The sequence below is a fragment of the Suricata suricatta genome, chromosome 2, assembly GCF_006229205.1.
Source record: "Suricata suricatta isolate VVHF042 chromosome 2, meerkat_22Aug2017_6uvM2_HiC, whole genome shotgun sequence".
In the NCBI taxonomy this organism is placed as follows: domain Eukaryota; kingdom Metazoa; phylum Chordata; class Mammalia; order Carnivora; family Herpestidae; genus Suricata; species Suricata suricatta.
This window is the reverse complement of record NC_043701.1, coordinates 183,668,823-183,681,631: the sequence shown is the minus strand read 5'-3', so window position 1 is coordinate 183,681,631 and position 12,809 is coordinate 183,668,823. Positions and strand designations below refer to the sequence as shown.

Here is a 12,809-nt window from a genome sequence, read left to right as displayed (position 1 = left end):
CATATTAAAAATGAAGTGGACATTCTATAACCAAAAAATGCAAACTTTGAAACTGGAAATTCACAGGATAGGATTAATGGTAAGCCAGGCAGAGCAAAAAGCAGTTTGTGAGTGGCAAGATGGGGTCACAGAAAACATCCAAACCACAGTACAAACAGGACAAATGGAAAGAAGACAAGAGCACAGAAGATGAGGGTCAACTGGCAGGAAAGAAACAATAATTGAGAAAAGAGTCAAGAATTTTCCAAAACAGGTAACACCACCCCAGAGATTCAAGAAGCTCCACAAACTCAAAGCAGAATAAATATGAAAAAAAATCACAACTAAATGTAACACAACTTTAAATCAAAGAGAAAATCATAAACGCAGCCTAAGTCACAAATTCACATTTTAGCTTCAAAAGAGCAACAACAGAACTGATGGCTGACTTTTCAGCAAAACTTTAGAAAGCAGAAGAAAATGAATAGGACATATTTAAATGATGAAATAAAACAGCTGTTAATTCAAGAACCAACAAGGGTTAAATTACTGTGTTTAAGTCAAGGGAAAATAACATTTTAAAAATAGATTCTATCTACTGCAGTTGACAGGCATTTAAAAAAAAAAGGGGCAGGGGTAGATTTTCAAGCAGCAGTAAATCATCCCACATGGAAGTGTGGTAATGAAGGAAGAAACAAAACTTGCCAATCAATCAACTGATCAATCAATCAGCATGCGATAAATCTGCATGAATATTAAATGTTTAAAACAACAGTAATGATGATGATTATTATAGCCTTTAAAGTACTTACAGAATTAAAACACAACAGCATAAAAGCTGGGTCAGAGCTAAACAGAATAAAGTTTTATGAAGTACCTAATTGCTCAGGAAGTGGTAAAGGTGAACAATTTTAGGTGAATAATAAGTCAAGGATGGATGGTATAATCTCTAAGTTAATCGAAACAGAAAAAAATAAGTTTGTAGCATTAAAACGTGAACAGATGAGAAAAATGAATAAAAAACATTTGATTAATCTAAAAGAAAGCAAAATAAAGTAGAAATAAAGGAACAAAATAAATATGGGTCAAACAGAAGATAAATAGCAAAATGAAAAAATTAAACTCAACTACATCTGTAATTATTTTAGCGTGACTGGACTAAAAAACTGAAGCTTCTCAGTAAGACTGGGTATTCTAAAAACCTATATACTCTTTACACACTTTAAATATAAGGACAAAGGCTGAACATGAAAAGATGGAAAAAAAAGATATACCATTTAAATCTGATCAAAATAAAGCCCAGAAAATAATTTTAATGCCAGACAATGCACATCTTATACCTGTCAGGATGGCTACATTTAAAAAACAGCAAGGTAACAAATACTGGCCAGGAAGGGCGGGTGGGGAACCGGAGCCCTGTGCATTGTTGGGAGCGATGGAAAATGATGTTACTTGCTATAGACAGTAGGGCGTTTCCTCAAAGGTTCGGAATTAGCGCTTGACCCAGCAGTTTCACACCGGGGTGCACCCCGGAAACAAGCGGAGGCAGGAACGTGAGGAGGTGTCTGCACCCGGGCGTCACAGCAGCACTATTCACGGGGGGTCAAGCGGTGGAGGCCACCCAAGCGCCCATCAGCGGCTGAGCAGGGACAGAAAATGCAGGAGATACATATGTGACGTGTAATTTTACGGGACCACTTGACCGGGCCATGGGTGTTAAACATTATTTCCAGGTGTGTCTGTAAGGGTGTTTTCAAACTGAGATTAGCATTTAAGTCCACATACAGAGTAGACTGCCCCCCCTCAAGGCAGCGGGTCTCATCTAATCCACGGAGGGTCTGAACAGAAAAACACAAGGTGAAGGCAGGGAGAATTTGCTCTCTCCCAGACTGTCTTCCAGCTGGCATGCGTGTCATGTTATCTCATGTTAGGTTCCATTACCTTATGTCATGTTATGCTACGTTATATATTGTATTATACAATTCTACAGTATGTTACGTTACATATCATATCATCTTTCACATATAACAACCCCTGTCCTGCCGGAGAAGCCCGTGACGACACGTAGTGGAACACTACTCAGCCTGTAACACACGCGGCAGCACGGACGCACCAGGAGGACACCGTGCTCAGTAAAATAAGCCGGGCACAAAAAGACAAACGCTGTGTAATTCCACTTCTATGATGTACCTGGAGTAGTCAAATTCACAGAAAGGAGAATTATGTTACCAAGAGCTAGGGAGAGGGTGAAATGGGGAGTGTTTCACGGCCACAAGAGCTTCAATTTTGCAAGATGAGAAAGTTCTGAACACCTGTAACACAACAGTGTGAATATGCCCAACTACTCAACTATTCACTTAGCAATGGCTGAGATGGCGGGGTGCAGAGGAAGCTAAATCAGTGAGGTGTCCAACTTTGGCTCAGGTCATGATCGCACAGTCCATGAGTTCAAGCTCCACACTGGGCCCTCTGCTGACAGCATGGATCCTGCTTCGGATCCTCTGTCCCTCTCTGTCTGCCCCTCCCCCACTCACATTTTTTCTCTCTCTCTCTCTCTCAAAAACAAACATTAAAAAAAATGGTTAAGATGGTAAATTTTATGTTTTGTGATTTACCACCACAATAAAAAAAAATACTAGATGATGGAAATGCTAAGGCCGGAAGAATTAATTGCAATAAAAAGGTACACTTCATAATGATCAACAAGTCAGTTCTGTACCCACATAATATAACAGTTTAAAAATACATTAAGGAAAAGACAGAGCTAACAAAACAGAAAAAACAAAAATGTTATTTGCGCTTTTAAAGCATCTCTCTCTCTCTCTCAGTAACTGATAGAACATGCAGATGAAAGGGCCGTGAGGCTTACAGAAACCCCGGACACGCCCCTGGGTCAGACACAGAACACTGCACCCAACACTGCAGAAGGCCTGCTCTCTGACCCCTTCTCACGTGCAAGTCTCAGCCCACATCAGAGGACTGAAGTCATACAGGCTATGTGCACTGACTGCAGTGAAATCAGACCAAAATCATTAAGAAAAAGAGAACAGGAAAAAAACAAAACAAAACAAAAGCAAATGTTTGGAAAGGCACACACGTCTAAATACCCCTGAGTTAAACACGAAATCCTAACAAAACCAGAAAACACTCTGAATTGAGTGAACATGAAAACGCTGAGTACCACCACTTAACGAGAATGCAGCCAAAGCAGTATTCAGAAGACATCCATAGCCCTGGAAGTGTGTATTATAAAAGAAGAGACACGGAAAATCATTTTAAGCTTCCACCTCAAGAATCTAAAAAGGAAAACAATGAAGGATAGATATAAAGAGCAAAAATCCCTGAAATAAAAATTAAACATAAAATAGAAAAACAAGACAAACAACTGCAAAACCAAAAGTTCGCAGACATCAGTAAACTGATGGACTGAGCAAGAAAAAGGAGAAAGGACAGTATACCGACAGCATTAATGAGAACTATGGTGTGGGGTCCTGTACACATCCTGACACAAGACAGACACAAACTTCCTGGCGCTTGCGGACCATCTGCGGAAGGCGCCCGCACACCAGGTTGTAACACACGTATCAACAAAAGTAGCAGCATCACTGGGCCCCCCATGCCCATCGTGGTACAATTACAAGTGTAGTGATTTGCTGTTGCTGTGAAAAGAATGGACCGCAAACAGTGGACCGAACAACCCACATCTGTCTGCTGACAGTCCTTCGCTTCAGAAGTGCCACTGGTCCTGCCTGGGTCCTCTGCTCAGGGTCTCAGAGACCCTGTCGAGGTGTCCACAGGGTGGATCCTTATGTGCAGGCTCTGGGGAGAATCCGCTTGCCAGCACATGTCTGTCGGCTGCTGCAGAAGTCACGTCCCTCAGCCGTAGGACTGGGGCCCCAGTGCCTTGTAGGGTGGCAGGCGGTGACCACTCCAGGCACCTTGTCCCACGACATCCTCCACCTGAGCCACAGAGAGTACCCTGTCCCGCTGGTGTCCCTGACCTCCTCTCGTCCCACCAGATGGGACAGCTCGCTGATTTTACAGAGCCTTGTGATCAGGTCAGGACCCCTCCAACACTTTCCCAATCGATAACTCAACTCATGAGTAACCTCAGCTGCATGTGTAAATCCCTGTTTCCACATAATGCAGCAATCACAGGAGTGACACTAGGGGGAAAAAGGTCATGAGGGCCCCTTAGTATTAACCTGCCACAAAAATTAGGAACAAAACCATAAATGAAAATCTCCATGTTTTAAAATTAAAAACACTTCCAAACTCACCGCTCAAGAAAGAAGTCATAATGAAAATTAAGACATTTGAAAAGGTGTGACAGTGAAAACATGACCCACAACAATTTTCAAAGTACAGTGAGGCCACGCACAGAAGACACGATGTGAAATCAACAAAGGAAAGAGAGTAAAAAGCATAATATAAGCCTTTAACTTGAGAGTCAGAAACAGGACAGAGAATAAGGAACAAGTAGAAAATACCGGGCAGAAACGTCTGAGCTATTCAATCTAAGACAATACACGGGTTCCCAGTAAAAATCTGGTTTCTAACGACGATAAAGACAGGCAAACACTGCATGAGATACAACAAGCAGGAAGGAGAGAAAGTGAGAACAGACAGTATCAAGAATAAAAACAGGGAAAATGATTACAGAGATTTAAACATTCACGAATACTAAGAACAAGTTTCCCTCAAAAATTGAAAACCTGGCTTCAGATAATCAACCTAACTAAAGCTTTAAAAAAAATTAATCATATAACAATGAAAGCAATTAAATCACTAGTTTTAAAAGTCTTCCCACAAATACCAGGTTACGAAGGCAAAATGTACCAAATTTTGAAAGAAAAGATCATATAAAATGTTACAAAAATACAAAGATCACATAAAATGATCATATAAAAATAGAGAATGATCAACCCATTCCATGGGGCCAGTTTATCCTTGAAACCCAAACCAGACAGGGACAGTAGAAGGAAAAATCATAATAAGCAATCTCATTCATAAACACAAATGTAAAAATCCTAATCAAAAAAATAGTAAACCTAGCCTAGATGATGCTTAGTGGACAAGTTCATCCCAGAAATGCAAAAATGATTTAACATTAATAAATCTACAAAAGTAGGGTGCCTTAGTGGCTCAGTCTGGTTAAGCATCTGACTTCACCTTAGGATCATGATCTCACGGTTTGTGGGTTCAAGCCCCACATTGGGCTCTGTACTGCCAGCTCAGAGCCTAGAGCCTGCTTCGGATTCTGTGTCTCCCTCACTCTCTGTCCCAACACTCACACTTTGTCTCTCCCTCTCTCTCAAAAATGAACATTAAAAAAATTAAAATTTAAAATGTTTTCTAATATTTATTTTTGAGAGAGAGTGCGCGCAAGCAGGGGGAGGGGCAGAGAAGGAGAGGGAGACAAAGAATCTGAAGCAGGCTCCAGGCTCTGAGCTGTCAGCACAGAGCCCGACGTGGGGCTCGGACTCACAAACCGTAAGGTAACGACCTGAGCTGAAGTCGGATGCTTAACGAATGGAGCCACCCAGGCGCCCCTAAAAAAATTATAAATAAATCTATGAAAGTAAATACGCACATTGACAGACACGGGGGTGGGAATCACAATCATTTCAATAGATGCAGAAAAATAATTTAGCGAAATTCAGAGCCTATTAATGATTTTTTAAAACTTCTCGGAAAACCAGAAAGAAGTTTCCTTTTTACCAAAAGCCTATCAGAAGTTTCATTTTTGATGGTGAAAGATTAACAGCTTTCTCTTTAAAATAAGTAACAAGGTAAGCGTATCAATTACGATCCTGTCTTCACATAACTCGGTCTTGGAGGTCTCAGCTAGCGCACCATGGCACGTAAAAGAAGTAAATGATCAACAGAGTGGAAAGCAAGACACCAACTCTACTTCATAGGTAGTATGATCGATCGTGTAGAAAATCCACAAATATACATAGAGCATATTAAAATTAAAGAGAGGAATTCAGCAAGGAAACCAGATATAAAATGAGCACACAAAATTCAATATAGCATTTCCAGGTACCAATCACAAAGAAAGGATTACCTAAAAAAAAAAAAAAAAAAGATACCATTTATAACAGCAACAAAAACACTAAGGGCCTGGGGAAAACATCACAAAAGATGGGCAAACTCTTCATAAAAAAGACTATTAAAAATGGGCAGATGCTAAAGAAGACCTAAATAAATATATAGAAAGCATATTTCTAAAGAGGAAGGTTCACATCATAAAGATGCTATTCTCCCCACATTAATTGATTAATTATATATGCAAGCACTTCCGATCAAAACACCAAAGGCTTTTTCCTAAGAATCTGACAAGCTGATTCTGAAATCTGTATGGACGAGCAAAATGGAAAGGCTTATGCCACCAACATTAAGAGGTAGCCTAAAGCTACAGTAATTAATAAAATGTGGTATTAGTACAGAAATAGAACTATAAAGGAAAAGAATCACAAATTCAATTATGTTCGACTACATGAAAATTAAGAACCCTTGTCCACTGAAAGGCAGTACAAAGAAATGAAAAGGTAAACCATGAACTGGGGGAAGATAATTGCAGCCTGGGTAACTGATAAAGGACTAGAATCGGGAAGATAAAAATTCTACTGTAAATCACTCAGAAAAGAATATTTCAATAGAAATATAGACAAAAAAGGGTACGAACAGGCATTCTGCACAAAAAGAGTTACGAACAGCAATGCAGAAAGATGCTCAAATTCACTGGTAATCAGAGAAATGTAAATTAAGATCACAATGAGATAATTATTTTCTACCCAGTAGGTTAGCAATGATTAAGTAACTTCCAAGTTTGGGTAAGGATGAGCACCAACTGACAGGAGTCTAATCTGCTTCAACCATTTTTACAAAACAGCTACTGTCTTGTAACATTGAACATTGACGGTGCAATAATTGTACCCTTGAGTGTACAGCAAGGAGAAACGGTTATAAATGTGCACTGGAAGCAGCATACAAGAGTGATCATAGCTGCAATGGGTGACAGACAAAAACTGGGAACACTTCAAATGCCCAGGGACGAGAGAATAGAAAAGTACATAAGGAAACAGTGGCACAGCTTTGTAACGACCAGCTGGGACGCACAGCCCACGCACCACAGCCACGCACAACTCGGGCAGAACTCAGGAAAAGGAACTGCAAGCAGAAGGCAGCAAGCAAGCCTTGGAACACTTGGACAGCATAATATGTTCTTTATAAAAGTCAAATGAGCCACACTAAATGAGATCTTGTTGAAAAGGCGCTGGGCAGATGGGGAAACTATACATAATTTAAAAAGGAAAACAATGATAAACACAAACTCCAGAATAGCCATAACTGTGAGGTAGGGAGAGCGGGGAGGGTGGGGGGCAGCACAGGAGAAGAGGCACACAGATCCCTTCCCCCAGACTGGAGAGGCTGCACTTCTCAAGTCAGCAGCAGGTAACCTGGTGGGTGCCCTGAGGATCAGCTGTGTGTCATTTGTGCCTTACTACATCTCATGTGCTTCAGCAGGTGTCAAACAACACATAATTTTACCTTATTTTTACAGTTTACTTTTATTTATTTTGAGAGAGAAATAGAGAGCAAGTGGGGAAGGGGCAGAGAAAGAGAGAGAGAAAAAAAAAAGACAAAGAGACAAAATCCCAAGCAGGCTCCGGGGCTCAAACCCGCAAACCGTGAGATCATGACCTGAGCGAAAGCTAAGAGTCAGATGCTTAACTGACTGAGCCACCCAGGTTCCAATAACAACACAAAATTTTAAAAGCAAAAAAGGAGGAAAGAGAAAGGGAGGGAGGATAGGAAAAGAGAAAGAAAAAGGAGGAAAAAACTGCATCAGATAAACCACCGAAGATCAAATTCATATAATAAAGAACACTGAAGGCGAAATTCTGCAACCTGGGAAATTGACAAAACCTGAAGGAGTACATCTGGTGACTGGAAGAAAACCAAGAATGCTTCCACTAAAGGGTACACACCACGCTAAGAGAAACTTTCAAAACATCATTCCAGGTGAAAATCCGGTCACTTTCCGAGCCTACCAGCACACCGTGTTGGTCCACACTCGGGAAGTTCATGTGTGATCCAAAACCTCCTAGGTTAACACAGTTCCCCCTCTACTCCCCCAGCAAGTCCAGAGATGCGGCACCACTGAAGTGACTTGGTCACTCACAAATGGCACGAGGCACCGTGCGCATCGTAGGAAGTTTCTGGTGAGCACCCCGCCACCACAGCCATCCGCGCTTCTCCCACTTGGGTGGACAGTGGTGAGGGCACAGGCAAGTGCTCCACACAGCCTCCATGTCCTGCCATAGAGCGCACATCTACGTCATCGGGCATGCGCGTGGCAGAAGCACAGTCCAAACCACCAGGCTAGCTACGCCCACGTGCAGGGCATTGGCACTGCCGCCCAAGAAACCTGGGACAAAGGACAGCCTCGGTCCATTCATTTTTCAGACGCAGAGCTGCGAAGAGCTCTCTAGACAGGTAGACAGCGATGCAGAGGGTTAATGTTATCGCCACTATTAAATTTAATTGATGAAGGTCTGGGTCGGCAGGGTATTGACGGCAGTGGTGTGTGAATTGTGGCAGGAAGGAACACACTCTTCACCTGTCTGGTCACATCTTCAACAGCGTGAAAATGCCAAAATGACAGCCTTCAGCAGAGCATGTGTTTAGAGGCACCACGCATTAAAAACTGCAACAGTGACAAGAAAAAAAATAATCTGAGTTCAAGGGGCCTGTGATTTCCTCCAACTTCCCAATTCTGGTCCTCTCAGTAGAGAGCTGAAGTGGTCCTCCTTTTGAGTAAAATGCAAATAAGGTTCTTTCAATTTCTCAATGGAGAGTCAACCCATTTCTACCAGCTTTCCCCAATACCTGCCGCCTAGGACTCACCGACGTCACTCTTGCTGCCAACCACATCCAGCGTCCGCAGAAACACTGCAACCCTCTAAACACGGGAAACAGGGGCAGACGCACAGGGCATGCAAGAGTAAGAAGCTACCAGAAGAGGGTGAGCCAACTGGGAACGCGGCTGGTCCACTTTTAGTTCCAATGGAGTCACCACAGCCCAGGAGGCAGGACCACGAGGGAGAGGCATGGGAGGTGGCACAAAGGGCTAGACGGGCACCTGAAGCACCAGAAGTTCAAGTGCTCTGTCCAAGGTAAGGCAAGGACCTGCCATGCCCAGAGCTCACAGCCAGAGTCCTGGCCTTCAATCTCCTGCTAGTGCCTCCCAGGGGCAGCATGTACCAGAGGTCAGAAGGCACAGGAACCAGCAGAGCAGAGCAGGAGGGATGCCGCCACCAACACTCGTCAGCTGCCTCCCAGCAGGCACCTCCTGAGAAGGCCTCTCTCGAATCATTCCCCTCCTGACCCTCTGACATCACCACCACAATCAACAAAGACCATGGAACACTACCTACCTTAGTTCCCTAAGCAAGGATATCCTCAGTTTAAATTGAGGATCCACAAGAAAACAAAGTGGGGGAAAAAAATCATACAAAAACCATTCCTGCATTTGGTCATTTAAAAAAGCCAACATTAAATTGCTTACTATCCCGTATTTAAAACTTTAGAACAGGGGAGCCTGGGTGGCTCAGTCAGTTAAGCATCCACCTTCAGCTGAGGTCCCAATCTCGTGGTTTATGAGTTCAAGCCTGAGCCCCACGTCAGGCTCTGGGCTGACAGCTCAGAGTCTGGAGCCCGCTCCAGATTCTCTGTCTCCCTCTGTCTCTGCTCCTCCCCTGCTCATTTTCTCGCTCTCTCTCTCTCTCTCTCTCTCTCTCTCAAAAATAAATAACATTTAAACGAAAAACATTTAGGACAAATTCCTCCCATAGGAAGAGGTTTCTCTCTCCTGAAGGGATGATATGCTGGGGAGCGACCACTTCCCTTTTCACCATGGCTGTCGGGAAGATCAATGACAGACTCCATTTGTGCTTGCACAAGCTATCCTTAGCCTACATTTCCTGGAATACTTAACCTTCTTAGTGCTGGTTCTCTGGCCACCACAACTACCCAAATACGTTCGAGAAACAGAAAACAAACAGAAAAGCCTTCTGACAGAAGGCAAAACAGCTGTCACAAAAATCCATGCAATAAAGGTCACAGGCTCTGGAGCCAGCCTGCCTGGGTTAAAACACTTATTGTAAATATGTCCCATGTTGTTCAAGACAGAGGAAAACAAGACCATGTTAAGAAAAGACATAAAAAAGATCCCAATGGAACTTGATGTAAAATAAAGTATCTAAAATTAAAAATACACCTGGTGTGATTCACAGATTAGATAATGCAGAAGGGAAAAATCGGTGACAATGAAGAAAAAATGTTTTAAACTATCCAAGCAGAGGGAAAAAAAAAAAAAAAGACGGAAGGAAATGAACAGAGCATGCATAAGATTAACCAATCTGCCACACATCGGAGCCACCTGAGGAAAAGGAAAAAGGCAGAAAAATATTTGAAAAAATATTAACTTTCTCTTCAAATCTGATGAAAAATCTATACTTGTAGATGCAAGAAACTCACTGAACCAAAGCATTAGAAATATAAAGAGAACTAAAGCAAGGCACGTCATTATCAAATTGCTGCAAACAAGTGATAAGGGGGAACCTTCAAGTGGCCGGAGCAGGGACGGGCCGACTGCATGCAGAGGGACGCAGTAAGCAGGACAGCACACCGGTTATCAGGAGCTATGTCCGCCAGGACACAATGGAACACCACTTCAGAGCAAGGAAAGGAAAAAAATGGTCAGTCTAGAATTCTCTATGCAGCAAGATATCTTTCAAGAATGAAAGCATAACAAAGGCTTTTTCAAAAAAAGAAGAAAAGGAAGACAGTTCCTGTATGAGCAGACCTACATTTGATAAACATTGATGCAAGTTTCTTAGGCATAAAAAAATGATACCAGATAGAAAGCTGGATTTGCACAAAGAAATAAAGAGCACAAGAAACGGAAAATATGCAAATAAATATAAAAGCTGGGAAGGGGGGGTCCTATTTTTAATCTCTTTAAAAGATAACTCACTACCTAAAGCAAAAACAACAACATACTGGGATTTGTACCACACGCGAGTACAACAGGAACACGGGCTGGGAGACTGACGCTCTCTCGCATGGAGCTCACCCTGCGGACCCTGAACGCCGCCTCGTGAGCACAGACGGCAGGAAGCCAAGTATGCACACTGCTCCAGTCAGCACCCACTAAGAAGAAAAGAGAGAGAGCTAATTAACCAATAGTATAGATAAAAATTAAGCTAAAATCATTAAAAATATACATTCAAATATTCCAAAAGCAGACAGGAAAAGGAGGAGGCAAAAGATGAAATGGGACAAATAGAAAGCAAACAGCAAGATGATGTGCTTAAACCCATATTTATGTGACAATCACATAAATGCAAATGCCCTCAATACTCCAATTTCTAAAAGGACATTATGTGAATAAAAGCTTTTAGAAACAAAAGACCCAACTGCATGCTGCCTACAAGAATCACATGGGAGATGGAATGACAAAATAAGTAAAATGTAAACAGTTGGAAAAGCATTTTCCACAGAAACGCTAATGAAAAGAAACCTGGAGTGGTCATCTTAGTATCACGAGGAATTTGAAAACAAGAAATATTAATAAGGCAAAAGGCAGCCATTTCATAAAGCTAAAAGGGTTAATTCACCATGAGGACAAAAAAATCCTAAATACTGGGATGCCTGGGTGGCTCAGTTGTTTAAGTATCTGACTGTTGGTTTAGGCTCAGGTTATGATCTCAAGATTCGTGAGTCTGAGCCCCACTTGAGATGCTCTCTCATTGCCCCTCCCCCTTTCCTCAAACTAAACTTTTTTTTTAAATTCTAAATATGCATGTACTTAGGAACAAGTTTGAAGCAGATGAAGCAAGAGCTGAGAACTGAAGGGGAAACAAATCTTGAGCTATTGCTAATAATTTAAAGAGCAGGGAGACAAAAAAGCAGCAAGGAGACAGAAGACCTGAACTACACAATCAAACCTGACCTAACTGACACTGGAAAGAGCAGTCTCCCCCAAAACCACAGAATATACATTCCTTTCAAGTGCATACAACATTCACCAAGACAGATCAGATCATGTTCTGGACCATAAAACAACTCTCAATAAATTTAGGACTGAAATCATAAAAAATCTGTCCTCTGACCACAAGGTAATTAAATGAAAGATCAATAACAGAGAGACATCAGGAAAATCCCCCACTATCTGGAAGTGAAACATATTTCTAAATAACCCATGCACTACAGAAGGGATCACAAAGGAAACTGGAAAACACACTGCACTGAATGAAAATAAGAAGACAACACAGCCCATCGGCAGGAGGCAGGTAGAGCAGGCTTCCTGCCTTCCAGGGAAGGCTTAGCACGGAGTGTTAACATGAGAAAAGACCAAGGGCTCAACTCCATGATCTAAGCTTCCACCTTAGCAAATCAGAAACAGAGAGTAAACTAAACAGAAGTAAGCAGGAGAAGGCAATAATAGAGATCAGAGAAGAAATCAATACAAGACAAAGGAGAGAGAAAATCAATTATAACAAAAGTTGGTTCTATGAAATCAACAAACCTCTAACCAAACCAATTAGAAAAAAACAAAGAAAGAAAACACAAATCACCAATATCACTAATAAAAACAAGGACTGGACACTCATAGGACAGTAAGAGAATATTAAAATAACCCTGGACCAATAAATTCAACCAAGTTAGATGAAACGACCAAATTCCCTGAAAAACCACAAATTACCAAAAAGCAACTTAGGAAGAAATAAATGACTTGAATAACTGTCTACTAAAGA

General features: G+C 41.8%; 1 protein-coding gene across 7 annotated transcripts in view; it reads right to left on the bottom strand.

Annotated features, from left to right (window-relative positions):
- Positions 1-12,809, bottom strand: part of MGMT (O-6-methylguanine-DNA methyltransferase) — a 279,398-nt gene that overhangs the window by 251,342 nt on the left and 15,247 nt on the right. Inside the window, exon 1 of one of the 7 annotated variants that reach the window (XM_029932791.1) lies at positions 11,053-11,073. The exons of the other annotated variants lie outside the window; for them this stretch is intronic. The gene's annotated coding sequence lies outside the window, so the exon portion shown is untranslated. Of the gene's footprint in view, positions 1-11,052; positions 11,074-12,809 lie in introns of those variants that run through there. 7 annotated transcript variants of the gene reach the window in all.